Here is a 6,000-nt window from a genome sequence, read left to right as displayed (position 1 = left end):
TTTAAAAAGAGTGGATTGGAGTCTTACGAGTTTAGCCATATGAATAAGTACCTTATATAATTTGATAATTATTTTATGTCATTATATTAGTTCGTTTTGAGAAGTATCACGTTTTATTTTGCTTACAAGTCAGAAGTGGGATAAAATTTAAGCTAGTAATTAACCGAACTCCTGACAAAATTGGAAAAACTCATAAAAAAGGCGAAAAATCGAGACGTAGTCACGACCGTGGGTCTCGCAGAAAACGTACCCGTGATTCGTCGTCGTCGAGTAGTACGGACAGTAATACGTTAAAAAAACAATTGAAAGTGCTTAAAAAACAAATTCACGAACTCAGAAATAAGACGTCGACGTCATCCGCCACAGATGCCGCCGCTTTGTTTATTAGTGACGAACAAGCGATTCCGGTATTTGATTCCTCAAGAGATGATATTAGTATCGAAATGTGGGTGACTAAAGTGGACACTTTAGCTGAACAATATAAGTGGAGTGATGAGTACGTTATAAGGATTATAGCAAGCAGACTTAAGGGACACGCACGGCAGTGGCATTATGAGTAGACGAAAAACGACATGTTATGACATGAAAACTATGATGTTAGATCATTTCCGTAAGTCCGTTCCATTTGCTAATTTGTCAAGAGATGCCTCTAATTATGAAGCAAGACCTAATCAGAATCTTGGCGACTACTGTTTTTAAAAACTAAGCAAATTTAATCTAAACAATATTTTTACTAGAGAGAACGTTCTTCGAGGCTTTACAATAAACACTTTATTTTCAAACGAAAATGTACCTATTACGATAAAAATTGCCGAAGTTTCTTGTGTTGTCGACGCAGTAATTATAGCAGATGTTTATTTAAGTCAAGAAATTTTGGTCGGACGTGATTATATTGAACAGCCACATGTTTTAATGACAAAGGAAAATAACTCTGTTACTTTTAGAAGCTTGCCGGTACTTAAGGAAGTTGTCGTGAATGTTGTTGATTGTTTATGTACTTCTGCGCTGAGTGTAAATGATCTTCCTTTTGGACCCATTGATGATTCAGATAAGTTAAGGTGCTTAAAAATATTAAATGACTTCATTGATTGTATATCTTTTTCTTTAAAATGTTTGGGTAAAACCTAGTCAGTGAGCATGAAAATAAAAACAATAACTGATACTCCTAGTGTGTATCATCCATACCGTTTACTAGAAAAAGAAAAGGTTATATTACGAGAAATGATAGCAGACCTACTGGAAAATAATACCATAAGACAATCAAATTCACCTTATGCTAGTCCAGTAATTCTTATAAAAAAGAAAACTGGAGATTATCGTACTTGCATAGATTATCGGCGACAAACTTCAATAATGATTAAGAAGACAAGTATTTTAACCGTGATTAATGAACAACTTGATCGACTAGGAGGTGGAAATAAATATTTTACGTCTTTAGACTTAGCGAATGGTTTTTATCAAGTGCCCATGGAGGAAAATTCGATTTCGAAAAGACTGCCTTTGTTACGCCCGACGGATACTTTGAATTTTTACGAATGCCGTTTGGTTTAACTAACGCACCAGCTGTTTTTCAACAACTTATAAACAATGTATTAGGAAACTTGAAAAATACAGTTGATTATCCAGTTATTTTAGGAAATTTATAGCTGGATATGCTATTATTGTGGCACCACTTACAAGTTTGACAAGAAAACATGCCAGATAGATATGGGCAAGTCCCCAAAAGAATGCTTTTAAAAGGCATTAACAAACGAGAGAAAAAAATGAAAACTCCAAGTCTCAGTCTCAAAATGTCTTTTTAATTAATCAGGTGACATGTTTCGCTAATAAAGCATCATCAGACCTTATAGTACTTAGCAGGTCATCTAGCTATAAGGTCTGATGATGCTTTATTAGCGAAACATGTCGCCTGATTAATTAAAAAGACATTTTGAGACTGAGACTTGGAGTTTTCATTTTTTTCTCTAGTTACGTAGGTCTCTTTGAGATAATGGACGAGTTCTTTCAATTAACAAACGAGCCAATCCTTACTATATTTTATCAAAAGTTAAGAACCCAGTTACACACCGACGCATGTGCGGTAGGTGTAGGAGCGATATTACTGCAGTTTGACTCAGAGGGAAAACAACACGTAATATAATATTTCAGCAAGCAGACAACAAATAATCAAAGACAATACCAGGCATATGAACTGGAAACTATGGCAGTGGTTTTGGCCTTACGGTATTTTCGAGTATATCTATTGGGAAAAGATTTCAATGCTTTACAAATTGTATGCTTTACAAACGACGCTTTCAAAGAAGGATCTTTTACCTAGAATTGGATGTTGGTGGCTAGAAATACAAGAATATTCATTTAGTATAGAATATTGCCCAGGCTCACGAATGACGCACGTTGATGCATTAAGCAGGAATCCAGTTTATGATTATGAAGTATTTACGATAGATATTACCGAAGACGAATGGATTATTGAAGCTCAGTTACAAGATGAACAGTTAAAAATAATAATTAGAAAGATACTTGTATCAGGGAATATTACAAACGAGAGCAAGCAATATTTTAAGGAATACGAACTTAAAAATGATAAAGTATACCGCAAATTAGATAATGGTAAGACAGCTTGGGTGGTTCCCAAGATGGCCGAAATGCAAGTATGTCGTCTTTGTCATGATGGTGCAGGACATCTAAGTGCTGAAAAGACGTTACAACGAATCCAAAAAAAATATTGGTTTCCTAAGATGCGAAGGTTTGTTACGAAGTACGTAGGTACTTGTTTAAATTGTGCTTATTATAAAAACAATGCATCAAGTAGAAAACAGTGCAAATTGAATCCCTTCGAAAAGCAACCAATTCCTTTCCACACGATTCATATTGATCACGTGGGGCCGTTTGAAACCAGCAGGAAAAAGAATAAGTTTATATTGGTAATTGTTGACGCCTTTACTAATTTTTGTCTTATTGAACCTGTTAAAAGTCAAAAAGCAAAGTATGTTGTTAATGTATTATTGAATATGACGTATATATTTGGAGTTCCGAGTCGCATTGTTAGTGATCTGGGATCGGCATTTACATCAAAAACATTTAAAGACTTCTGCGAGCTATACGGTATCAAGCACACGTTAAATGCAGTCGCGACACCACGTGCTAACGGACAGTGTGAACGATATATCAGTACAATATTAAATTCGTTAGCTACAACAGCTGTTGGTAAAAATCCTAACGAATGGGACCTTTACGTAAAACAAGTGCAAAGTGCAATAAATACTTTTCACAACAAGGCAATTAATATTTAGTAACCGTAGATGGTCAAGGTATATTTATTAAACTGTAGAATATACGTATAACATATACTATTCTGTTTACAAAAGGCAGAAAATCTCAGTCATTTAAAAACAACTTGACACGGGATTTTCATATCTAGTTTTCTAGTAACCGTATAATCGTTACTATTAACACCTCAAATTTAATGTATTATAATGTCTTGTCCCAAATTCGAGGGTGACCATTGGAATCTCGGGAACCGTAAAATTTGCAGGATCAGTTAAATGGAGGCAAAGTTACGCAACTTGGAACTTGATAAAATTACGTTTAAAAAAATTTAAAATTGCGGATACTTCCGGAGTTATCCGAAAAAAATCGAAACTTGTCATAATCGTTTTTACCTTCTACCGACTTTATTTAAAGAGACATCGGAAAACTAAAAACAGTTTTTTATTGCCACTTTTAATATCCTACAACATGACGCAAAAAAAATTAATCCGACGTTTCGCTTTTTTTTCGATCATCATCAACTTTTTTTTTCTTATGGGCGCCATATTGGATTTTTTCATTTTTAAAAGTATTTTTAATTGCTTTTAAAATGAGGTATCGCACTTGCATGTCCGATTTCTCCTTCTAGTACTTCCCATAAGAACCATATGAGTGCAAGAGAGAAAGATATCTAAATGGAATTTCAAAATAAATTGATTTTTTTCAAGTGATATTCGCAATTATTATTTTCTTTTATTCTATAAGTGCATTGTATTTTGTACTTTCGTAATTGCGTACTTTCGTCGTTGTTTAAAAATTGCCGTTATGGGTCGTAATAAACGAAACGTTGTGGATAAAAAATATTTAGGTTTAGCCACTTTTCGTAAACGTAATAAACTTGTTTTAAAAGTCATCTGGTAAGTATAATGCTCTTTTTTTCAATTAATATAAGTGTACAAGGTGTCCTAAATTTATAGGCCAACAATGTAGAATTCGGGAATCGTCGAACTGATAAATAACTGGTGAAATATGGGCAAAAGTTGGTAAAGTAGCAGTCTCAATAATTAATTAAAACTTTATAGTAGGTAAATGATTTTAACATATGGTTTACATTTACTTACAACAAAACCCATGTTTCGTTCTTTTACGAGCATCTTTTTGTATCACTGTCGGTTTCTTTTATTTAATTTTCCATATTGTTAATTTATATATGGTCTAGAGATGCTCGCAATAAGAGCGAAATATGTAACCAATTTTATTTATTATATAACTTTAAAGTTATTTAAGACCAGTGACTTTTTTTTGACTATTTTTTACATCAAACTTTGCCACAAATGAGAAACATCTCTGTATCTCCTTAGCTACTGAAATATAACAAACATAAAGATACCAAAATCACCGAGACTAAATCGGCTTTTGCATCAAGCCATTTATTGTCTTCAAAACACTTTCCTTTTATCCGGGAAAATGTAAAAATCATTCATGAGTGCCCCAAAGGAAAGAAACTTATCTTATTAGAGAAGTTAGAGATCACAAGGGCAAAAAGGAGTCCTGTACTGTCTTGTGTGAATGATGTTTTTACCTTTGAACCGCATTTAATTTTTAACCACCCTTAGCACGTAAGTTTAACGCTTGCCTGTGAACGAACCCGGTGGTCGCTGGTTCAATTCTCAACCAAGTCATATTTTACTTTTTATTTTTTGTTTTATTTCCGTTCTCCCGTTCAACGTAACCTCATTCTGCTTGTTTTGTTTAATTTTATTTTATTTAGTTTTAAAACCGAACGTCAGTAATATTTTTTTAAATATGTATTTTTTTATTTTAACTTAAATGTTTGTGGCGTTAAACAAATAGCCTTACCGGTTAGTCGTATCTCAACACCTTAATTTGTGTCTATATAATATATCCAAGCTGTTTAAAACTTTTTTTTCAAATACCAAGGTTTCGAGCTATATTAGCCCTTCTTCAGGGAGCTAAAATTGAAAAAAACCATAATAAAAAACAATTATAGAAAAAGTTAAAAAAATTTTAATATACAGTGGTCTAAAACAATATTAAAATACATTGGGAATGCTTTATCCAATAAATAAGCCCATTATATTAAGCCATTTTATAAAAAAGTGCAGTAGTGTACTGACGCCACTGGTACAAATTATTCTCTTTTTTCATCTATAAATTTAAACGAAAAATCGACATTAAATAGATTAAAAAAATATATTTTTAATAATATTTTAAATCCTGAATATCCTATAGTAAGACGTTTAGAGCATTCATTTTTCTTATTTTTTGCTGGAGAATCACCCTGTTGAGTTTGTCGGTACAGGTCAGCGTGAATATCTGCTTGAATACACCACTTTTTAAACTCAAATAAACACCTTTATTATAAATTCTGCATTAAGTATAATTTAACGATTAAAATAAAGGTTTTATATTGGTTTCCTATAAGTAAAAATTCAACGTTTCGTTTATGGTAAGTAATGTAAGAAGCTCATTCTATTAAAGACGTTTACAAAATATCTTTAAATAGTTTACCATACCTAAACATTTAACTTTTTTGAAACAATAGTTGCATATTATAAACAGGTAATAAACCTTCTTGTTAAACGTGAATAACATAAACGTAATATTAAATTCCTCAACGTATATCAAAAATAAACGTTTATTTAACTATCGTGTGTTACTTGGGCACTATGTATTTTTTCTTGCAAAAACCGCCATTATCCATACGATATTTGATGTAGAAAATGGGAC

The sequence above is a fragment of the Anthonomus grandis genome, chromosome 2 (genome assembly GCF_022605725.1).
Source record: "Anthonomus grandis grandis chromosome 2, icAntGran1.3, whole genome shotgun sequence".
Lineage (NCBI taxonomy): Eukaryota > Metazoa > Arthropoda > Insecta > Coleoptera > Curculionidae > Anthonomus > Anthonomus grandis.
This window is presented reverse-complemented; position numbering follows the sequence as displayed.